The following is a 26301-nucleotide window of genomic DNA, read 5'->3' on the forward strand; positions in this document are numbered from 1 at the left end:
CATGGCCTACCGAGTGGCGCACCCTGTATCTGGCAGAAAGGGATAGAATAGTAGCACAGAAGCAAAAGGATGCAACCAAGTTGCATGTCACGAAGTTGACCCAGCAGAGGCACAACGAACAAGTGGCCGTGGAGGTAAGGGCTACCTGCGAAGCAGCAAAGGTAGATGCAGAATAGGCGAAGGCCACTGAAGAAACAACAAAACAAGCAATAGGGTCCATTGTGACATAGGAGGAAGGAGCACAGGACGTGTCTACAAGGCAGGGACCAGATACAGTAGAAGGCGTAGATGTGAGCAAAACAACCACTCAACTAAAATGGCTACACGTCACAAAGTAGTCAGGTCCACACAAGAAGGCCAAAGCTTTCAAATTGGACGTTGATCCAATTACATTGATAGAGGGTGACCTCTATGACATCGGTGACAAAGTTTGAGAGGTCACCCGGGAAGCACTCCAAGAAGCGATGACAAAGCAACAAAATGTGTTGGGGGCCCTAAGGGCATAGCTGTAGGAACTTTAGGTGTAGCCCCCATAGGAAGGAGCAATAGCCACCTATGGTGCCGTAAGTACATCAGCAGCGGAGTAGTTGCTACGCGCAAAAATGGCCAACACCATAGTGCTGCCAGAAGGAGCACTAACAGCGGAAAGCGAGGAGGACCGAGCTGCGGTGGGCAGGATCAAGGGACTTTGCCTAAACTTGGCTGCCCTTCCGTGGGATATATTATATTAGCTACAGGACGGAGCGACAACAAAACTCCGCACTAGGGAAGGACGCGCAGTGTAGATGCTCAGCAAACAGAGAATCAACCTTGAGCAGCTCAGTGTACAATGCGATGAAGTGATTGTGTAAAATCAACAGCTGGAGCAACTGGTAGAGGAAGCATGTCGTCATGTTCCAGAGCTAGAAATCATGACAGACCTACCGGTTGGAGTGTGAATCCACAAGTTAGCTAGTGGATTCTGTGAGGCAAAGGAGGAAGCAATGAGGGTACAGTTGGACCTCAACCTTCAGATTTCCGAGCTACGACTAAAGGCGTAGCCCTCTACTCCCCCAGAAGTTAGGAAACAATGCACGGGCACTATTCAAAAAGGGCTGGAGGAAATAGGACAGGCAGTACAGAATTGCACTGCTATGTTGGAAGAATCCTTTGCGGTCCTCACTTCATTACATGAGGACCCCAACATACAATGCCTAGAAATAGAGGCACAGGAGCTTCAAGTGCAGTATGATAGTGTGCATGGAATGGTGCAAACAGTTGTCCTGACCCAACGGTTTGTGAGGCTACAACAGGCAAAGGATTTGAAAGAATAGGTGGATTTCGCGTGGCAGAAAGAGGCAGTCCTTAAAGCGCGTGTCCAGGCTTGGATTGATGAGGCCTTCCTCATCATGGCAGACATCGAAGGAAAGCTCGCATAGACGAAGGTGATGTATGCCTTAAGATAGGGATTTTCCCCTAATAGCAAGACTTCGGCCGAAAGAGTTGAGCAAATCCAACATATTGCAGAACAGTGTGTTGCAGACCTCCGGGCAGTGTAGGATCGGTTGGAAGGGATCCGTGCCAAGATCGCTGCACCAGTAGAGTGACTCGGGACGAGTCACAATGATTGTGTTGGGGGCCTGTTGGGCATGGAATCCCCCTCGCAGCAGGTTTTGGGGCTCAAAGCCCAAGTTTTGGTCAAATATGTTGTAAAACTCTGTGAATTGTGGGCACAGAGCACGAAGTGTACAATTGAGTCATAGGGTTGTCTGCCCTAAACATTGTATTGTAAATTAGTGTAAATTCAGCCTACCCATGGTCCTCAGACCATGGGATTGTATAAATAGAGCGAGGCTTTAAGTTGTAAGGAAAAGTAGAGAATAGATGAGCAGCGAAGGAATGGTTCGAACTTAGAGTAGAGTTCTGAGTGTCTTGGGTTGTGGTAGTAGGAAGAGGCTCTGCAACTGAGTGTGTAGAGGCCTAGTAGAGTTCGAAGCTAAGTGCGCAGACCCTTGCAGCTGAGTGCCCAGGGCGGTGTCGGGTTTGTAAGCAAGATTGAAGATTAATAAAAGAGAAGTTGATTTCTATTCTTGTGTATTTGTTGTGCATTATCTTCTTTATGTTTGTATTCAGTTATGTATTGCACACACTGATATAATTGATAAATATGTTGTAATAACCATAAATCTTATGCACACGAGTTAAGTAATCATTTAATTAGCAAGGATCTTGGGTATTATATGGGTTGCACCCCGAGTAAGGCTGTGCGGAAGCCGCGTCGCAGTCGTGAAGGGATCACAAGTGCGTGTAGTGATAGGTCAGATCATGGACCTCTAAAAGCCCATCATACATCCCAAGGGTGCGGAAACCTAGTTCTAGCACCCTCCCATACTACTTCAGGTGAGACCTCAGTCCGTGCTCCGCGGATTGTTGCCGAAAGGGCGAGTAGTGCTGGGATTTTCTTGGCTAAATCACCTCTAAACCTAGGTCAGGCCCATACAAGCCAACATCATCATACATAAGTGCAATAACGATAATCGAAATTTAGGCTTTCATACATAAATAATTAAAAAAAATTGATTGCTTAATACATAAGTAAAAAGGATTACGAGATAAAAGTACCATTTATAATACATCCTCCTCTTGTGTTTCAACAATATTGATCTATCTTCAATCCATTCAACATCATCTAAGATTACGCAAGTGCAATTTCAGTAGAAGATTCTAAGTTAGATAAAAGTAAATCTTGTTCCATATATTTCACTAGAACTTCCTCAAAGGGACAAAAGTGCATGTTTTGACGAGAGTTTCTGATAAAATTTTGGATCCCTCTCTAAATGCATGAGATGGGTTTAAATACTAAAACTATAAAAGTAAAAATAGATTATTACAAAAATAGTTGAGGAGGTTTAAACGACCTGCCTCAATTTATGTAAAAATAAAATCAAAATTAAAGTAAACAGGGTGACTAACTATGTTGCATTCGATCCTTCAGATCGCAAATGTCCACCATAGGCTTCAGCTGTGTAGGTTGGTCGACTTTATCTCTCAACTGTCCATCAAATATGGCATCAGTCAGCGCTGGCACCATTTTATCGGCAGAAGTGGTTAGGAATCACAGGGTCATCCATTAGCTGTGAGGCTTAACCAAATGTTGCCACTATGCCTCCCAGTCTAGCTTGGTCATTTGCCTTATCACTTCTGCTTTTTCATCCGCTGCCTATTTCCTTTGTTGTTCGAGATGTTTCGCATATGGAAGGAACCCTGGAATAGACTCTACTACTATTGGCACCATGCAAATTATCATTTATATTTTCTATGATAATATTTGTTGCTGCTGCCGCATCCATTGTTTCCTTTTCTGCTTCTTTAAGCTGAGAATCCCAGCTTGCAAATAGAATTTCCTTATGTGATTCTTCTCTCTTGGGCATGTCGGATTTTCTCCCCTCCTCTGTATTTTTCCAGGTGATGAAATCAGAGACCTTTTTAAATATCTCATCATATTTAAGTTGCATTTCTATGACTTGACTTGTCAATTTATTACTTGTTTCACAATAAGATTTCCAGTGTGATATATTTTGGCATAGTAATTCTTTTTTATGTGTCAACTAGGAATTAAGTTTGAGTGCTTCAGCAATATACTGATCAATTTTTGGATCTTCTTTATGTAGATAAGTTATTTCCTGCACCTATGCTTCCTTCTTGGCTAAGCTGATTCAATGTTCTATTTGCATCTGTTCAAATTCCTGTTGAAGCTTGGCCAACTATATCTTTCCCTGCTAGTCAGATTTGACTTGCTGTAATTGTTGCTCCAACAACGTTATATTATTTTCCTTTTCTCTAAGCAACATTTGGACTTCTGTTTCTTTGTCTATGGTTGTTGTAGCATAAGCACCTGCAAACTGCGAGAGTCTAGTTAAGTTGGCGAATGGATCGACAGGCAAGTCCTTCCATAGAACATCCATTAATTCATTTTCAGGGGTAGTTGTAGCTATAGAGTCCAATTTTATTTTCTCTTTTCCTTTTCACCATGGCCTTATGTTTTGGGCTATAGAATACATCCATAAGGGGTATTTATTCAATTCTCAGAATTATTTCGGAGGTGGGGGTAACAAGGATATGCTCTACTTCTGGTTCATTTGCAATTTATTCCACTATAATTACCAGAGTTGTCTTCTATTGTGGAGTTCGCAACTATTGCACCTGTTCCTCTATATTGAGACTTTTATTAAAATTATCCCACTCTTCCTCTAAGTCAATTACCATGGGTTTTATTAGTTGTGTAGAGGTAGTAGCAATTTCAACCTGCTTTCTAGCTGAAGCTTGTTCAACTATCTTCTGTGTAGATTGGGCAGTATCCTCAATGCTTCTTCTTTTTCCATTTTGTGATGATTGTCGCGATTCCTCGATAGATTTTTCTTGAGACTCTGCCCCAGAATTGGATTTGGAATTTTCTTTGGAGTCACCTTCTATAGTCACACTGGGAGTAGGCTCCCTTATTGGTTCAATTCATAATTGTTAAGTAGTTGTGCCATATGTTTCAATTCTGCAAAGGTATTTTATGCAAAAAGATATCATCAAAAACATCCTCCTCATTAGTGAATACTTTTATTTTCACCATAGTGGTGAAATTCTTGACAGTGCCGAGCAAGTCATACTGCCATCTGTTAGAAAATTATTTATTACGGAGCAATGGAACACATAAAATATTGCAGAAATATAAACACAGAAAACGCACAAAACAAGAGAGACACAGATATACGTGGTTCACCCAGTTTGGGCTATGTCCACCCCGAACATCCAGTCCTTCCTTTCTATTATCCAGCAAAATGAAGAGACACAACCTACAGCAAATCCGCTGTAATATCCTCTGTTTTCTCTCACAGTCTCACCTCTCTGTTTCTCGCTCACAGAATACACATCTATCACACAGCCTCAAATACAATGCCCTCATACAAAGAGAGGGGTTGCCTTCTAGGGCAAAAAAACCCTAAACTAAACATAAGTTCTACCGTCATATCATCCGCCTAATGAACGGCCCAGATTGACTAGAAATTACTATACTTTTACAAGGCAATTTTACATTTATTTTTGGCTTCGAGGGCACTACCCCCGAGCCCCCGCCGGGGGACCGCTGGCCCTCGTACCCACCAGCCAAGGGGGATGGGACCCCCCGGACCCCCGCGGGGGGGACAAGTCCCCCCCGCACCCCCCCCGCGTGGAGGGGTGTACAAAACTTCCTGGGGTATACATCCGGCTGAAACAAAGACCTCTGAACAATCATGCTCCACATACAACAATCTCCCACTTGGAGAATGATTGTAGCAACTCCACCGCTGCTTCATTTGCTGGACAATGACTCCTCTTTGGACCTGGTTGTTTCTCATCTTCATCGTCATCCTTGAAGACCAATTGAAACTGAGCATGTTCTCAGTTTCTCCATGGTTACAACTTTTGTTAGCATATCTACAGGATTCTGGCTAGTGTGTATCTTTTCCAGCTTCAACTCTCCATCTTCCAACACTGATCGTATGAAATGATACTTGAATTGTATGTGTTTAGTCCTGGAATGAAATGCTGAGTTCTTTGCAAGATGAATGGCACTTTGGCTATCACTGTATAACGTGCCCATATCATGCTCCTTACCCAATTCACCCATAAACCTTTGTAACCAAATCATTTCTTTACTAGCCTCTGTAGCAGCAACATACTCTGCTTCTGTTGTTGAAAGTGCAACAACACTTTGGATTTTTGAAACCCAACTGACAGCTGTTCCTCCAACAGTAAATACATATCCTGTAGTGCTCCTCCTGTTATCTCTGTCACCTGCCATATCTGCATCAACATATCCTTGTAGGGAGATGTTTGAACCACCAAAGCATAATGCTTGATTTGTGGTACCTTTCAAATATCTGAGAATCCATTTCATTGCCATCCAATGTTCCTTTCCTGGATTGTTCATGTACCTGCTTACAACTCCTACTGCATGTGCAATATCAGGCCTTGTGCAGACCATTGCATACATTAAGCTTCCAACTGCTGATGCATATGGAACTTTAGACATATAATCCATGTCTTCTTCGGTCTTTGGGAACATTTCCTTGCTAAGTTTGAAATGGCTAGCAAAAGGTGTACTAACTGGTTTTGCATTGTGCATGTTAAATCTTTTCAACACTTTTTGTATGTACTCATTCTGAGACAATGTTAATTTACGATTTTTCCTGTCTCTAGTTATTCTCATACCAAGGATTTGTTTTGCAGCTCCCAAATCCTTCATTGCAAATGAATTTGCCAATTTTCTTTTGAGCACATTTATTTCCTGCATGTTAGATCCTGCAACAAGCATGTCATCTACATACAATAACAATATAATATAGCTGCCATCATTTTGCTTTTTCAAATAAACACAATGATCAGAGTGACATCTAGTATAACCTTGTTCAGACATAAACTTGTCAAATTTTAGATACCACTGCCTTGGAGCCTGTTTTAATCCATACAAGCTCTTCTTCAACCTGCACACTAGTTTCTCCTTCCCTTTCACCTCATATCCTTGTGGATGCTGCATATATATCTCTTCCTCCAAATCCCCATGGAGAAAGGTTGTCTTTACATCTAACTGCTCAAGATGCAAAACTTCAGCTGCTACAAGACTTAAAATAGTTCTGATTGAAGTCATTTTAACAACAGGAGAAAATATTTCATCAAAATCAATACCTTTCTTCTGTGCAAACCCCTTCACCACAAGTCTAGCTTTATACCTCTGTTTTCCTCCATCTTCTTCCTTCAACCTGTAAACCCATTTATTCTGCAATGTTGTTTTACTTGCAGGCAACCTGACTAAGTCCCAAGTCTGGTTATGTGCTAAGGAGTCCATCTCTTCTTTCATGGCTTGCTCCCACTTCTTCCTGGTTTCTACCTGCACTGCTTCTTCATAACATTCGGGTTCACCAGAATCAGTCAACAATAAATAATATAATGAAGGAGAGTAACGTTCAGGGGGTCTACTTATCCTGGTAGATCTTCTAACACCACTTTCAGGTGTTTGGGGTGCCTGTTGCTATTGTGGTGGTTGCTGTTGTTGTGGTTGTTGATTATTATTATTTTCAGGCACCTTTACTTTTTCAGTGATTTCATCAAGAACTGCGTATTCCTTGTTTTCTTTTTCTTGCTTCTTTTCCTGCAACTGATTCTTATACAAGACCTTTTCATTGAATATTACATCTCTGCTCCTAATGATTTTGTGATTTTCATAATCATATAAGCGATAACCAAAATCATTAACACCATATCCAATAAAGGTACATTTCTTTGACTTTGCCTCAAGCTTTGTTCTATTTTCTTTATCAATATGGACAAAGGCCTCACAACCAAAAGGCTTTAAAAAAGAGTAGTTTACCTTTTTACCTGTCCATGCTTCCTCTGGAACACCACCATCCAAGGAACTTGAAGGCCCTCTGTTTATTAGATAAACAACAGTATCTACAGCATCTGCCCAAAACTGTAAAGGCAATCCTGCATGCTCCATGATTGTTTTGTTCATCCTTTCTGACACACCATTTTCTTGTGGTGTTCTTGGAACTGTCTTCTCTCTGCGAATTCCATGCTCTGAACAGTACCTATCAAACTCTTTGCTGCAATATTCACCTCCATTGTCTGATCTAAGACACTTCAATTTCTTTCCTGTCTCAATCTCAACCAAAGCTTTCCATTTCTTGAAAGTATCAAATACATCAGATTTATTCTTAATACAATAAATCCAAGTTTTTCTAGTTGCATCATCAATAAAAGTAACATAATAATGAGAGCCACTGAGAGATGATACCTGAGCAGGTCCCCATACATCTGTATGCACAAGCTCTAATTTTTCATTCTTCTTTTCTTTCCCAACTCTGAGAAATTTGACTCTCTTCTGTTTTCCATAAATGCAATTCTCACAGAAGTCCAAATCAACATTCTTCAAACCCGGCAACAAATTCCTTGAGTGAAGAATCTTCATCCCCTTTTCACTCATGTGTCCGAGCCTATGATGCCATAATGCTGCATCTGCTCCTTTGGAAGTTAAAGCATTAACAGAGTTAGAAATACCATTGCATAAATACAATGTACCAACCTTTTCGCCTTTTGCTATTACCAGGGCTCCTTTGGTGACCTTCCAAGCTTTATCTGTGAAAGTTGTCACACAACCTTCACCGCCTAACTGCCCTGTTGAAATCAGATTTTTCTTTAGATCTGGAACATGCCTTACCTCCTTTAATAGCCATTGGTTTCCATTCTGCTGTTTTACAAGAACCTTACCCATTCCAACGATTTTACAGGGTTTATCATCACCCAAACGAACTTGTCCAAAATCTCCTTGAACATAGTCATGAAAGTATTTCTTATCAGGTGTGGCATGGAATGAAGCCCTTGAATCTACCACCCAGGAATCAGTAATATTTTCGAAAGAAAGAATCAAAGCATCTTGTAACACCTCACCTGTCACATTTGCTTCATGATTGTTTTCTTGCTGTGCATCTCCTTCTTTTCCCTTCCGAGATCTACAGTCTTTCTTTAGGTGTCCTTTCTTTCCACATTTCCAGCACACTATCCCCGATCTGGACTTGGATCTGCCTTTCCTTGATTTACTGCGATATCCTAAGCTCTTTCCTCTTTCCATTTTTCTTCCTCTAGACTCTGCACTCAAAGCATTTCCCGATGTCTCACCGGAGCTTTTCCGTCACATTTCCTCGCTAAGGATAGCACCAACAACATCATCAAACTTTAAAGTACTAGATCCAGAAACGGAGTTACTAATGGCCATTACCAAACCATTCCAACTTTCTGGTAATGAGCACAAGAATAACAGAGCTCTAACTTCATCATCAAAGTTTACCCCTACAGAACTTAACTGACTTGTAACTGTATTAAAATCATTTAAATGGTTTGCAATAGATCCACCTTCCGACATATTCATATTAAATAACCATTTCATAAGAAATACCTTGTTTGAGGCCGAGGGTTTTTCATATAGTTTCGACAACGTCTTCATCAAACCCTCTGTCGTGGTTTCCTTCGAAATGTTGAAGGCGACTGACGCAGCAAGGCACAACCATATTGTTCCGAGTGCCTTTCTATCGAGAAGGTTCCATTCTTCATCTTTCATACCCGTCGGCATCTTTGTTTTTCCGCCCAATGGTAGGTATAGATCTTTCTGATACAGATAATCTTCCATCTGCATCTTCCACAGCGAGAAGTTTTGGCCGTTAAATTTCTCGACCCTAAACTTACCATCTTCCGCCATTGCTCCCACTCGAACCAGGAACCCTTCTTTCCTGCGAGTTTATCATCCAAATAGAACTTCGGCTCTGATACCAGTTGTTAGAAAATTATTTATTACGGAGCAATGGAACACATAAAATATTGCAGAAATATAAACACAGAAAATGCACAAAACAAGAGAGACACAGATATACGTGGTTCACCCAGTTTAGGCTATGTCCACCCGAACAGCCAGTCCTTCCTTTCTATTATCCAGCAAAATGAAGAGACACAACCTACAGCAAATCCACTGTAATATCCTCTGTTTTCTCTCACAGTCTCACCTCTCTATTTCTCGCTCACAGAATACACATCTATCACACAGCCTCAAATACAATGCCCTCATACAAAGAGAGGGGTTTCCTTCTAGGGAAAAAAAACCCTAAACTAAACATAAGTTCTACCGTCAGATCATCCGCCTAATGAACGGCCCAGATTGACTAGAAATTACTATACTTTTACAAGGCAATTTTACATTTATTTTTGGCTTCGGGGGCACTGCCCCCGAGCCCCCGCCGGGGGACCGTTGGCCCCCGGATCCCCCAGCCGAGGGGATGGGCCCCCCCCAGACCCCCGCGGGGGGGAAAAGTCCGCCCCGCACCCCCCCCCCCCCACGTGGAGGGGTGTACAAAACTTCCTAGGGTATACATCCGGCTGAAACAAAGACCTCTGAACAATCATGCTCCACATACAACACCATCCAGGGAATTTGGGTAATTGCAGAGATAGCATGTTCTCTGCTTATTTGAACATGTGTCCCAGGTCATGTAGTGCAAATGCTCCTCATTGTACAGGGAATGTAGGCCAAATGGCCTTTTTTTATTCTTTCAGTGTATGGCTCATTCCTCCCTCACTAGCTGGCTGATAGCCTATCTCCCTAGCCATTAATTTATCTGGAACATAGTATGGGAGGATGTGGGGGGGGGGGGGGGGGGGGGGATGCTGCAAAAAACTTTGATATATGTAAATGTTTCCTCCTCAAACCATTTGACCACTGGGAGGATGTCAACTTCATCTTCTTGGGAAAACCTGGGGGGTGTCTCGATTATAAAGCCGCTTGTGAAGAGGGAGTATAACTCCATGTAAAACCTTGAAAAAATGTGGCTAAAAATTGGATTCCCACATGACCTTGTGGTACACGTGAACGGGAAGTGGATTCCGAACAGTCCATTTCCATCCCATAATGGGGAACTTTGAACTAAAACAAATAGCATCCATAACATAGGCGCTCATAAAAAATGGAGGGTAAACCCTCGAAGCAATACTTCTTCTCCTTCTATACTTGATAATTGTTTTTGCTAAATTATTTGACAAGATTTGGGCCCAATTCATGATAGTTATGTTAACGAATCAGTCTATTAATGACAACCACTTTGGGGAGAACTTGGTACTATCAGGTCTGCCAAACAGTTTACATAACATAGCCACATCAAAACTATAAGGGGGACAAATAGATGCAGTAGTGTACATACCATTTTTGTCTTTCTTGATTTTCTCTTCATTTTTTGACCAGGTGCAGGTGCAATCCGCGGGTCGTTGTTACCTTTAGCAAACTTCTCTACGAATTATCTGTTGTAGATTACGTGTGGCTCTAGTAGGTGGTACATAAGCCGTAGGTTGTCCGGGGTAAAATATCTAATGACCCCTTGGCTTCTCGTCTTGAATTCTTTGTCTGAGATGTCTGCTTCATCAATAACCCATTTTACCATGTCAGTATAAGGGATTATATTCAGCTGAGCGGCTATGTGGTGCAAAAATGAGCAAGTCATCTCTAGCATGGAAGCGTCTGAGGAATCTCATCCGTCAACTATAACATTTGTTTCCATAATCCTCGATTGTTCCTCCTCCAGTATGTTGTACATAGTCTCCCATGTAGAGATTCCTCCCTCTATGTTGCATGTGGTATCTATGAACAAGGGAGTCATCTATGTTTTCTCAGAGGCTACAACTTTTCCTTTCATCCCCATTTATCTCAATGCTCTACTCTGTGGGTTTTTCCTGAAATGAAGAACAATAGCTATCAAACACTCAAATATGAACATAAAAATGAAATAATGCAAAGAGCTTGTAAAGGTGGTAAAAGAAGCATTATTTGAATGCACGTAACAAGATATTGTATCAAGCTGAATGATTTTTCACACGTAAATGCAGTTATTTCCCACTAATTCCCACTAATGATTCATTATCCCTTAGCTTTATTTCTCATAAATGTTTGCATCATAAAACGAGATGAAAACTTCTAGGGTGGCAAGCCATTGTACTGCGATGATAGTGATTGTGTGATTTGCGAAGCAATATTGCAAATCAAAATATCGTAATATGTGCCTTTTATCATTCTTACCTCCTACTATGTGTCTGCGAGATGCGAGATGTCCATTAGCTATTTCATATATAGTTAATCGTTAGGTTTATCCTATGCAATAGACTTGACGGACTCTAAATATTTACTTTTAATATTCTAAGGTGTGGGTTCGGGCGCGAATCATATATCGCAATATCGGCTTATGGTAAGTGCAAAGAGTTTGCTTGAATACCTAAAATGCAATGCAATACAAGTCAAAGTGCCATCGCGATTTTGCAACTCACAAATCTTGCTATATCATTTTTAAGAGAGAGTTATTTATGAGTCGTGATATGCGATGCGAGACTTAAGCCTAAAAAGCTTAAGGACTTCTATTTTCGTCAGATTTTATGATAATTTATACCATGGAGCCCTTATTTAATCATTTTTCTTAATTTTGGAGGTTTTTTAGAAAGGTCCTTTGGTGGGTTTTAGACATGCTATATATGAAAAGTTAAGTATTTAGTAGTTCCCGTAAAGGTTTTGATTGTTATCTTTTCTTTATTCAAAAAATAAAAAAAAATGACTAAATGCTAAGTTTTTTTTTTTGGATGAGATTTTTTAAATGGTCCCCATTTAGTTAATGCAATATTAACTATTATTATTAACAAATGGGGGGTTGTTGAATACCACAACACACTGCTAGTTCGGCTTGTTTGATCCTTGCATCTCAATCCATGAAAAGAATTTCCTTGTGTGTCTCCTCGATCCCAGGTAGATTATCTGTCCTTCCCTCTTCTCTTTCTTGCCATTTGATGAACTTTGAGATTCCTGTGTTTATATCAGTAATCTCAGTTCTCTGGTCAATCGCTTTATCTATTAGTTGGTCACTAGTGATCAGATAAGGAGTGATATGTGACATCTTTTGGAAAAATTGTTCTTGATGTTTTAATAAGAGAGAATTTAGCTCTAGCACCTCTTTGATGAATTCCTTGACAATAGGAACATCCTTATATCTTTCCATGGCTTGCTACAAGTATTGGAGTTGCATGTTTTTGGTCGATATGTCTGCTTCATGGCTTATCTTCAGCATCTCCATGCTCTATTGCAATTGGGCCAGTTGCACAACGGCATGCCTATTCACACTTACCTTCTTTGTTTCGAGTTGTTGCTCGATATGTACAAAATTCTCTTCCTTTTCCTTAAAAAAAACAGATATCTCGATAGCTTTGTCCATGGTGGCAGTTGCATACACTCCTGTAAATTGTGACAATCTAGTCAAGTTTTCAAATGGGTTGGAAGGGATGTCCTTCTAAACTATGTCCATAGGCTCATTCCCAGGTGGGAGCTCGAGTGTTTCTATCCTTCTTCTTTTCCTCTGTCTCCTTACCACAACCTTGTGCAGTGGGCTGTAGAAAAAATCAAGAGGAAGGATTTTAGTCACCTTTAAGACAATTTCCGATGTGGGTAGAGCAAGAATGATTTCACTCTACTGAGACATCATCGCTTGCTCATTTACCGGTTTAGACTTTCTGTTTTTCTAAACATGCAGAGGAGTTTGATACTCCATAGTTTCCTTGGAATTTGTTGTCTTGGGAGTGTCTTGTATTTTATTATTGAATTGATCCTACTCGTGCTCCAAACTACTACTTTTGACCTCAGAACTAATATCTTTGGGTGGGATACTCATACCCTGCTTTTCGGCTAACTTCCTGCTAGATTCGGCTATGTTCTCGGTGTCTTGGGCCTTCCCTATATCTGGTGCTTTCCTAGTATCTACTTGAAACTCTATGTGAGAATCAAGTCCCTCGCTATTGACAGTCACATTGGGTGTAGGTTTTTCCTTGATTTTTAACAAATGTAGAGGAATTATCTTGAGACTTTTGTTTTTGAACTCCTAAAAGATTTCAAAATCTTTAGGACTTAGATTTGTCCTTGCCCATTCAAAATATTGTTCGAAGGATTGAGACGACTATAAAAGGTCTTCAAAATCATTAGCCTCATGGTTATAAGGCTTGATCTTTACTGTAATAGTGATGTTATATGCTATCTTGTCTGGATCAAATTGCCTTTTGGGCAAAGGATGGAGCCTGAGGCTTTCCAAGGTTACTGACTCCCTTATTGCATGGTTAAAATTTGCTAATGAAAAGGAACCACACCTAATAGGAAAATATGACCATAATAACTTCTTTCTTTCTTTCAGGACTTTGGTCAAGCCTTTTCCCATGGTCTGGTGGGCTATTTCTCTTGATAGTAATTTATCAAATACATACAAAGGGAGGACATGTGGGTCTGCTGTACTACCAAAAACCATGATGTATGTAAACCATTCTTCATCAAAATATTTTCCGACTACAAGAAGGTATGTAGCCACTTCTTTGGAAAACTTGGGGGCTTTCTTATTGAAAATTAATTGATGCAATGGCAAAATACAGGATGGCATATTTTATAAAAAATGGGGTATATAATGAGATTACAAAATTTGTTTATGGCTGAGAAGGATAGGGTAGGGATCCTGCAAGGTCCATTTCCAACCCATGATTGGAGATTTAGTGCAGAAACAGATGGCATCCATGATGTAGGCACTAAAAAAGAATGGAGGAAGGCTCTCTTGAGAGGAGGATCTCTTCTGTTGATATTTGGTGATGACAGTGGCTAGGTTATCAGATAGGATGGTGGCCCAATTCATGATGTGAGAATTGACACAAACATCAATCAAAGGAATCCATTCTATGGAAAACTTAGCATTATTAGGTAATATGTATAGTCTACATAAGATAGCAACTGCATAGTTGTAGGGGTTTGCCAAAGAGGCTACATGATACATACTCATTTTATTAAATTTGAACTTGTTCTCCAGTACCCTCCAGCCCTGGATCATCTTGAAAGGTTCTTTTTTCTTCTTTGCGAAGTTGGCCACAAATGATTTATCATATATGTCTTGAGGGTCAAGTATATGGTACATTTGCTTTAAGTCTTCCACTTTGAATGACCCCATGAGTTCCATTCTTGAGTTCCTGAATTGCATATCTTCAATAGTGAGGTTTTTGACCACCCAGCTAATCATACCAATGTATGGGATGATTTTTTCTCTCGCTCCTATTCTATGAAGGAAAGAACTGGCAGCATCCTTGAATTGGAGTCTCGAAGGTTTTATTGAGTCAATCGTCACTTTTATGAAAGTAATATTAGGACACTCATCCTCAAGTCTATTGTATATGACCTCCCAAGCTGTTTCTCCTCCATCGGCGCTGCAGACAGTATCAGAGAATATAGGAGACATTTATGATAGCTCGGACTCTGTAATGCTCTGTTTTTTCTGTTTTTGCATCACTTTCCACAATTACATGTCTTTTGTGGCTTGCCTGAAATGGAAGAGATATACTCAGTGCAATGGAAGAGATATACTCAATAAGATCATGTTTTTCCAAAGAAATAAGGTTTACTTTGATACTCAAATGTCCTAATTATTTCTTTAACTTTGCCTACTTATAGAAGCGAAAAATAAAAAATATTATCAAAGATTTTATTTTGATAAACCAAAAGTAAATACTATATAACCTTTATTTTACTAAGAATTTTAAAGGGGATATGATATAAAATTAGAAGAGGCTATCTTCTAGGAAAAGTATTTCTTCAGAATTTTCCCATTAACTAGGAAAATAATTTGTCCTTCCTGATAAGTCTTGTAAAAGAAATGTTGATTGACCAATTTTCTCAATGATTTGGAAAGGGCCAAGCCATAGTCTTTGGAATTTGGTATGTTTACCTTTTTCCTCATGTGCTTTGTCCCATTTCAAAACTAGATCACCTACTTCAAAAATTTTATGACTAGTAGAGGCTGTATCAAAAGAGGCTTTGACTAATTGCTAATGATGGAAGTGGGTAGCTTTAGCCTTTTCTCGTTCTTCTTTGAGCTTAAGAATCTGGAATTTTCTTGCTTGGAGAGAAGAGGAAGGGTTTTCATTGATGAATTGCACTAGGGTGAGAGATGGAATTGCTATGTTTATGGGGAGAACAACTTCTTTTCCATAAACTAAAGCAAAAGGAGAAGAACCGATGGAGGCCTTCTGTGTAATTCTATCTGTCCAAAGAGCAAATGTCAATGCTTTGTGCCAATTCCTATGATTTTGGTCAATAGTCCTTTTGATGATTCTGATGAGGTTTTTGTTTGTCAATTCTGCTAATCCATTACCTTGTGGATAATAGTTGGCTAAATACTTTAATTTAAAACCTCACTTTAAAGAAAATTCCACCACTGTTTTTCCAGAAAAATAAGATGTGTTTTCAAACATTAAAGCTGTAGGTAAGACAAACCTGGTAATTATGTACTAATCAATGAAGTCTGTGACATTTTCTGTATTAGCTATCTTTAGTGGGATAGCTTCTACCCATTTTGTAAAATAATCAGTAGCTATAAGGATGTATTTGTGCTGCTTGGAAGAGTTAGGAACAATCTCACCAATTATATCTAATCCCCATTGTTCGAATGGTTGTTGGATGTTTACTGGTTGCAAATGGAATGCTGGCTTCTTTTCTCTTCCGGATACAGTTTGACAAGTTTTACACTTTCTTGCATACTCATGTGCATCCTTAAATAATGTTGGCCAATAATAACCTACGTGAAGGATTTTGTGAGCTCTGGTGTTTCCTCCAAAGTGTCCTCCAGCTGGTCCATCATGTAATTCCTGCATGACCTTTTCAGCTTCAGGTTTTTCTAGGAATCTTAACAATACCGAATCATAATTTTTCCTAAACAATACATCATTGATTAATTAATACTAATTTGATTTCAACCTTAAAGCATGCTTTATTTTATAATTGAGATGCATAGGAGCATATCGATTCTTCAAATAAAACTTCAAATCAACATATTGGGATTGTGCATCATTGAGGCTTACCTATGATATTTTCACTTCACTACTTTGGTCTTCTTCTGTTGATAAGTGGGAAGCTCTAGTTAACATCCTACAAAAACCTTGGCCCCTAATGATTTTAGCTGGCCAAATTTCTACATCGTACTCTTGAAGCGCAGTAACCCAATTGTCTCTTTTCTACCCTACTTCTCTTTGAATCAATAATTGTCTTACTGTAGGGTAAGGAACTACTATCTTTGGATGGGTTTTGAGAAGAAAGGTCTAAAATGTTTCAAGGTTTTAAAAAAATCAAAAGCTTGTTTCTCAACAGCTAAATAATTGAACTCGACACCTTGCAAGTTAGAACTGGAAAAAGAGATGGGTGCCTCAATATTTTGATCATTCAGCTGTGTTAAAACCATTGCATATGATGTATTAGATGAAAAGGTGCACAAAACAAAAGGTTTGAGAAAGTCAGGTGTTGTTAAAGAAGGAGCATTGATAATGGCTTTTTTAATTGACTCAAATGATTCTCTTTCATCTTTACCCACTTAAAGACTGCGTTTTTTCTTACCATTGTTTGAAGGGGTAGGACAATCTGTGAAAAATATTGAAAAAATATTTTTACAAAATTAATTTGGCATAGGAACAATTGCATGGTATTTTTGTTATGTGGGAGAGGAATTTTTTCAATCTCTTGGACTCTATCAGGATCAATGTAAATCCCTTTCTTGGACACTATAAATGCAAGGGGTTTTCCTTCTGGTAAAGAAAAATAATATTTTTTGGGATTTAAAGAAAAGAAATATTTCTTACATCTTTCAAAAAATGTGCTTTAGGTCATTTAAATGATTGTTTCTATCCTTAGAATATACTATGATGTCATCTAGGTAAATAACATCTGATTTATTAATTAGACCTTTGAAAGCAATATCCATAGCATGTTGAAATGTAGCACCTGCATATATAAGTGCGAAAGGCATCTTCTGATAAGCATATGTCCCCCACTTGGTCCTCAATGTTGTCTTCAATCTGTCATCTAGATGTACAAGAATTTGATTGTATCTTGAAAATCCATCTAGAAAAGACATTAATTCGGAACCTGCAACTAATTGAAATATTTGCTCCATAGTAGGCAGAGGAAAGTTATCCTTTTGACAAGCTCTATTCAAGTTTCTAAAATCAATACAAATCCTAATATCACCGTTATTTTTCCTCACAGGGACCATATTTGATACCCACTTTGAGTGTCTAACAGGAAATATTATTTTGGCTTTGAGAAGCTTGTTCAATTCAGATTTGATTTGACTTTCAAGGTTTGGGTGAATTTTCCTAATCTTCTATTGTATTGGATTTTCATTCGAAGTCGTTGGTATGGTTTGTTGAATTATATAGGTATCGTAGGTCTTCAGATTTGCATAATCCTAGGCAAAGACACCTTTATATGTTTTTAACAACTTAATGAATGATATCCTTTCTTCATATGATAAATCAAGACCTTGCTTGACATTTTGAGGTTTTTTAGTTGAACCTAGGTTTACTACTTCAAATCTCATAGTGGAACTCTGAGTTTTGGAGTTGGAAATCTTCTTGAATCTATCCTTTAAATCATAGAGATCTTCCATCTTAACTATAGACTTCAGGATTGGGTTTTGATCTTTATGGTTGATTTTCATATCATTCTCATGTTCATTTATGATCTGTTCCTCATAAGACCCTTATGATGTAAGGAAATTGATTATATCAGCATCATTATTAAACACTCTCCAATTTGTCACATTATCGGGAATGGATGGCCTAAAAAATAACTCTATTGAAAATATATCTAGACTAAATTCTTCCGAAGGTATAAGCTTGGATGCCACATTAGCAAGTAAATCAACACTTGCGTTTTGCAATCTGGGAACTGAAGAAATGTTAAAAGCAGTGAAATGAGAAGTAAGATTCTAGGCTAGAGATTGATAATGTTTAAGGTGCCCAGACACACAATGAATTGTGTTTCTTACTTATTTAACGATTATTTCAGAATCTCCATATACTTGCAAATATTTGACATTAAGGCCAATGGCTTTATACAACCCTTGAATCAATGCTTCATATTCCGCGGTATTGTTAGTGCATTGAAATTCAAGTCTGCAGGCTAACATGGTTTTCTCTCCTTGCGGGTTGATTAAAATACATCCTGCACCTGCACCATCTTCATATTTGGAACCATCAAAATAAAGAGTCCAAAATAATGAATTATCTAAAATTTAATCTACTATATTTACACACTTCGAAGCATCTGTTTGTGAAAAATTCTCTATTTGAGACACTACAACATCATTTGGAAAGGGAGGCCTTTGAGTGTTAAAAGATCCCAAAAATGAATCAGCTGAATAATTTCCAATGATATTATTGGTGAAAGCAACAGGTTCATTGCTTCCCTCGAGAACAACGATTGTGTATTTCATGAAATTCTCTTGGTCTATTCTGATTTGGTTTGGTTTACCATCATTTGGCAACCACGTGTGAGACCAATTAGTTGCAAAGTATTCATGCAACTTTTCAAACCAATACCTACTTAGAATTAAACCATAAAATTCGGGGATATCAGCCACTAGAATGTCGATTATCTGCGAAACTTTTGGATTAGAGGAAAGCCTAATTGAAATTGAAGTTATTTATCAAAGTACCTTTACTTTTTTCCTCACCAATTGAACTATGTGTACTGAATATTTTTGACGTGTAATATTCAATTTGGTGCACACGGTCCTTGGCATAATATTTGAAGAGGCTCCTAAATCAGCAAGGCAATTATGGACATTTCTGTTGAAAATCTCATAAGTAAGAAGAAATGGAGGTGTATGAGAGATAGACCTATCACCTATCAGGACTAAATATGTCAGATTTACTTTATTTTAAGAGGAGGGAGGATTTCCCATATCGTAGGCAGCTTCAGTAACTAAAACAGATAGAAGAGGAGATACAGGAATTGTTTTTAACTCTCTTAATAGAATTTTCTGTTGTTGCTTGAGTTTAGTGAGTTCGTGTAATGAAATGTTTTCTATCGTCTTTTTCATATCTTCGACTATGTTATATTCCATTGTATCTGAGATTACTAATGTTTTGGAAGCATTTGGAGGATCTAGTGGAATAAGGTCAGTTTGACTTATCTTAGACTCCTTACTTACTGTTTTCTCCTTTACAGGAGTAGCAATTTTCTGTTTTTGATTTGTTATAGATATATCAGGAGAGTTTTTAATTCTTGTAGCTACTGGCATAGCTTGTGCTTCTTCTTCATTTGGAAGAATGAAATCCCACATTCCATTTAATTCAACTTCTTTTTCTTCTATTTCGGCCTCCTCTTCGGCTGATGAGTCTTCTTTTGTTAAAAATTTTTAATGAAAAGGAGCCGCACCCAATAGGAAAATATGGCCATAATAACTTCTTGCTTTCTTTTAGGACTTTGGTCAAGCCTTTTCACATGGTCTGGTGGGCTATTTCTCTTACTAGCAATTTATCAGAGACAAAAAAAGGGAGGACATATGGGTCTCTTGTACTACCAAAAACCATGATGTATGTAAACCATTCTTCAACAAAATATTTTCCAACTACAAGAAGGTCTATAGCAGCTTCTTTGGAAAACCTGGGGGCTTTCTTATTAAAAATTAATTGATGCAATGGAAAAATAACAACATGGCATATTTTATAAAAATGGGGTATATAATGAGATTCCCAAATTTATTTATGGCTGAGGTGGATAGGGTAGGGGTTCTACAAGGTCCATTTCCAAACCATGATTGGAAATTTAGTGCAGAAACAGATGGCATCCATGATGTAGGCACTGAAATAGAATGGAGGAAGGCTCTCTAGAGAGGAGGATCTCTTCTGTCGATATTTGGTGATGACAGTGGCTAGGTTATCAGATAGGATGGTGGCCCGATTCATGATGTGAGAATTGACATAGGCATCAATCAAAGGAATCCATTCTATGGAAAAAGTAGCATTATTAGGTAACCCGTATAGTCTACATAACATAACAGTTGCATAGTTGTTGGGCTTTTCCAAAGAGGCTACAAGATACATACCCATTTTATCAAATTTGAACTTGTTCTCCAGTACCCTCCAGCCCTGGAACATCTTGAAATAACATTAACTAGCAATAACTTGAAACATCATTGCCTCTCCTCGAGCTGGTAAACATTAATTACCCTGTCAAACTATTCATTATTATATTAAAACACAGTTACTTGCCACACGTGGTGCTTTATTCACGCATCATAGCTTTTTAAACGGTGTCATATAACGTTGCCTATTTATAATGCGAAATGCGATTGTGAATATTGCAATATCACATTTCGCAAATTGTTAATGGATGACATAATGACATGGCTTATTTATTTGTGATTTCTGTGAAACGCGATTGTGAATTGTTAAGGTGTTTTGATCGGGATGTCGCAGTGGGGGGTTTTGATCACATATCGCAACTTCTTTAAGGTGGTTATGGTTATCACATAAAAAAATGTGATTTGTGATTTGCAATGAGGATCCTAAATTTGAGTTGTTTTCTAGGAGTTTTCAAGGGAACTTCTTAGAGTTAGAATTTATTTTTCTAAGACTAAAAAATTAAAAAAAGGGTCCCCATTTATATGTCTAATGTTAGCTATTACTATATAAATGGGGGGGTTGTTACATAGTACAACACATAGTTAGGTGAAAATGATTTTATTTGAAGTACTTCTTTCCTTGGTTGTTGATGGGGTTGACCTCTTATCTCCTTTTTGAGCATCTTATATTTTGCATTGAAGTTCCTTACCTCATCTTGTGAGCTAGATTCACCTTCAATAGTTTCATGAAAACCAAGACCAGTCTTTATAAGAGGAGAACACTGAACTTTGATAATTTCATCTAACGTTTTCGATCCTTTAGCAAATTTAAGATTCAGAGTCTTTGTCTTCTCATGTTATTTTCTTAGACTTACTGCTTCAAATTATAACACTTCCTTGTGCTTTTCCTTTTGAATGAGTTGATGTGTCGGTACTGTGTCTATGAATGTATCCTTTTCTACCAAATAGATTTTGAGTTTAGTGATTTCTTTAAGGAAATCTTCGTTTTCTAAGGTATCATTTTCATATGCCATGAGAAGTTTAATTTCTTGATCATCTTCATCACTATTGGACATGTCATCACTATCATCATGAGTATAATAACTTCTATTGCCGTCTGCAGACATCTTTCCTTTGTCATGAGGGCACTTGCATCGTAATGACCAACTCTTCCACAAGAGAAACATTTGGAAGGAATCTTACCTCTGAATCTTCTAGAACCCCACTGAAGTTTATTCACAAAGTTTACCTCTTATTCTTCTGATATATCTCCTGATTCTTTGAGATCTCCCTTTTCTTTTCCTTTTGTAGAAGCTTTGAAAGTGACTTCTCTGATGTCTGATGGACCTCCTTTCCTCATTTCAAAGGCAGTTAAAATTCCATGAAGTTGAACAATAGTAACAGATTGTAGATCTTGCTTTTCTTCAATGGCAGATACTTTTGACTCAAATTTAGAAGACAAATATCTCAATATTTTCTCAACTATAGTAGCCTCCTTTATTTCTTCACCCAGATTTCTCATATGATTTACAATCCCATCTACTCGCAAGAAATAACTAGAAATACTTTCATCACTATGCATCTTGAGAGTTTCATACTGGATTCTGAGAGTTTGTAGTTTAGCACGTTTTACCTGGGAGTCTCCTTCGTAGCTCTGAATGATTCTGTCCCATATTTCCTTGGTTGTGTTGAACTGCATGACTTTGATGAATTCTGATTCTGATAGACTTCCTAATAAAGCGTTGACGACTTTGGCATTGATTTCATATGATTTATTTTATGTTGGATCCGTAGGGACTGTTGTTGAATATTGGTATCCTCTTTCCACAATTGCCCAAACATCAGCTCCAAGTGACTGAAGATAAGCTCTATTTCATGTTTTCCAATATACCAAGTTGTTCCCATTGAATATTGGTGGTCTGATCGATCCCATGCCTTCATGATGGTTCATCTTGAAAGATCTCCCTTTAAGCGATCAAGATTCTTCTGAAGGACCTGCTCTGATAGCAATTGTTGGAAATAAAACTGAGAGGGGGAGTGAATTAGTATTATCAACTTAATAACTTTTTCATTTCATACTCAGATTTATATACACTACTTCAATGAAGGGAACTCGCGTGTGCACGCAATTGTTCTAAAGGCAACCAACGTATATCCAGTGAACTTATGATTTAGTTAATTCATCATCTGTTGATATTTAATCAATGCATCAGTACTTAATTAACCATTTAAACAGTAACCATGTGCAGTAATAATATAATAAGAAATCACACATAAGAAACACACATGAACACCAAGATTTAAGGTGGAAACCCAATGTGGGAGAAAAACCACCTACTGTTGTCATCTCTGTCTTCTTTTAATATAAGAAAAACCTGTTTACAATCTTGTATTGGTGCAGTCATACCAATACACAGGCACCCACCTGTAGAAGTCTACAACCTTTTCTCATTCTCCATCTTCTACTGGAAGGGAGCTACAACCCCTAGCTCTTGTACTAGCCGATATGTTTACTAGTATGTAGGTGCCAGCCTACAGAATGCTCCAAACTTCACTTATTTTCTAGCTGCTACTGGAAGGGAGATTCAACCCCCTAGCTATTGTGCTGGCCGATATGTTTACCAGTACATAGGCGCTGACCTATAGAAGGCTACGACCTTCTCTCTTCCTCCAGGGACCACATTTCATATATTTTAAGCCTAGATACTCTTGGTACACAACACCACAATCTGAAGGCCACGTTTCATCCAATTTTCATATTGGACCCATCAACAACATTGAAGCTCAAAATCAACCACCACTGCAATACAACTAATTAGTGAAAACCCATCAACACTAACGCAAATCATAATCAATCAATCTAAACATTCAGAGCACTGTCACTAGAACACAGAGCAAAACCCAGAACTCTACATCAAAAACCAGAACCATCTGCAACTTCAAACATCATATTTCATAATGTATACGCTACTTCGAAGTATCGAACCAGTGCATATACGCCTTCACCAAGGCGAACTAGCATATAGATCTGCAAATACTAACTGAAAACTTCACAACTATTCCAAACTTCAGTCATACCTAGATCATAATAAAACATGCATTATCATTCAGATCTAGCCCAACTAATATCAGATAATTCAATGGAAAGTCATTTCAGGTCTCATGATCCTGATCCAATATTGAATTCAAGGTGCACAAAATATTTAAGATCATATCATAATCGTAGCCCCTGCAACATATAATAAACTTCATATAGAAGTATTCCTAAGAATCCCCTTTCAATTGCACAACTTGGCCTTTTGATCTTCTCCTCCTTATATATTTTTTTGTCTTTCTCAATACCTCAGACCAAAACCACTAAGGACCCATGGTATTCTTGGATGGGATCAAATAGTCATTACTCCACTCAATATTGTGGGATAATACCACGGTGTTAACCCCTGGTATTCTTTACTCTTGAATTTCCTTGATTTTCCAACATGTATGTGCTTTTCCTCTTGTGAAAGTACGTGTATACGTGTATGCTCTTTTTGTTCTGTGAACCAGTGTGTATACGTTATTTTGACAAAGTGAACCAGTGTATGCTTCTTAAACCATTCTTTTTCTTCAATCTCTAGAGTCTGATCTGTAATCCTTTGCTATTAACCTGATGCACTGTGATATGTCACCTATGTGAGTTTCCATCAAGGACAACACCTGTATCATAATGCCGACATTGAAATATAGGGAGGGCCTTTTCGAATGTCTGGCCATGCCTTTCGAGTTGACAAATGCCCCTGTAACCTTCATGTGGTTCTTGGAAGAAATATTCTAGCCCTTTACCAACTTGTTCGTGGTAGTGTACCTGGATGACATCCTTATCTCCAGTCGGAGTTGGGAAGAGCACATACACCATATCCGATAGGTACTCCAAACCCTATGACAACACAAATTGTGTGCCAATTTGGAGAAATGCACTTTTGGTATGACCTAGGTTCAATATATGGGGTATATCATCAATGAGTGGGGCATCCATGTAGACCCATCCAAGATACACTTTATTCGAGATTAGCCAACCCCAACCACTCTAACAGAGCTCCGCAACTTTCTAGGTATTTCCAATTTCTATCACAGGTTCGTGTTGGGATTCTCTCATATCACTTTGCCTTTGAGTCAAGTCACCAAGGGTGGAGAGAAAGAAAAATTCTTTTGGTCTAAATCCCAATACAAGTCATTTTTCAAGTTGAATCATCACCTCTGCTCTGCACCAGTTCTCACATTACCAAACTTGCAACAACCATTTGAAATTGAGATAGATGCCTCTGATTATGCTATTGGTGGAGTTATTACCCACCAGGGGAATCTGGTGGCATATCACAGTGAGACACTTTCAAATACAGTCGGAAAGTATCCCACTTATGACAAAGAAATGTATTCTATTGTGCAGGTCTGCCAAAAATGGAAGAATGATATTATGGGGAAGGAAATGGTCATCCACACATACCATTGACCCCAAAAGTTCATACATACACAAGGGAATTTATTGAATGGCCATCAGAAATGGTCCACATATCTACAGTAGTTCCATTTGAACATCAAGTACAATAAAGGAATCACCAATAATGTTGTCGATTGTCTCAGCCGACCGCCGGTTATGACGTTGACCACTATGCTCGATTCTTGTGGACACGAGACTTTGGGGTTTCCACATATTTACAAGAGTAATCCAAAATACGACAACACATATGGGATGCTCCTAGAAGGTAAGAAAGTTCCATATTTTCACCTCCAGAGCACACAATTATGCTTCTAGTGACACCTTTATATTCCTACAAGAGAACGTGCCGAAGATGATTTGGGAGGCACACTACAGTTGGGTCGCTAGAAATTTCAGAGTAGAGAAATAGTGGCAGTGTTTTAGAAGTATTTTTATTGGCCCAACCTTCAACGAAATGTTGGGAAGCACATCAGATGTTGCACTGCCTGTGCCATTTCCAAACAAAAAATCAAGAAGCAAGGCCTATATACTCCTCTCCCTACTCTTAGTCGGCCTTGGGAATCCATATGATCTAGGAAGATATTCATGGCTACCCACCTATTCCACTTGGACCCCCACCACTGTCTCTTTCAGTTTTTTAGTTTCCTTAATATAGCAAAATTTACTATTTTTGGCAGTTTTTTGGGTCCCGAATTTCTGGAGCCATTTTGAGGCCCTAAACAACATTTTTTTGGAAATGCAAGGCCAACATGGGTCATAAGCCATGTTGGCCACTCAAAAGTTGTATTCCTTGGATGGATACTTCTAACGAGGTATTGTGCACGTCAAATGGAGATCGTATGCCAAAGTTACGACCTCGAGAAGTTGATGTGCCATTATACCCAGACAGGGCCCATAGTTTTGGTGCTTCATCTCCTAGGGTTAGATTTTTGGATGTTTAGGGTTTTCCATTGTTTCTCAATAGTAAATAGGCCTTCGAGCAACATTGCAATAGGGTTCAACGGCATGTAGCCACCACATCTCTTCTTAGAGATAAGCTACCATTGCCCGAGCTAGTTTATTTCCATTCTGTATGTAAGCATATTTCAGTTCTTTGATATTAATGAAATGAAGTATTATTTATACTACATCTTTGTATTTATGGTTATATCTGTAATTTTTTGCATTATTATTTAAATGTGTATCAACATCTCCATGGATTACACGTCGGGACTTCCTTCTACCAAGCATGGAAACGATTGTGTATTTGTGGTCGTCGATAGATTCTCTAAGATGTCCACTCTGGTGGCCTTCAGGTAGTGTATCACTCCAGAAGACACT

This window comes from Pinus tabuliformis, chromosome 8 (assembly GCF_031772625.1).
Source record: "Pinus tabuliformis cultivar Carrire ecotype Pingquan chromosome 8, CPIR1, whole genome shotgun sequence".
Classification (NCBI taxonomy): domain Eukaryota; kingdom Viridiplantae; phylum Streptophyta; class Pinopsida; order Pinales; family Pinaceae; genus Pinus; species Pinus tabuliformis.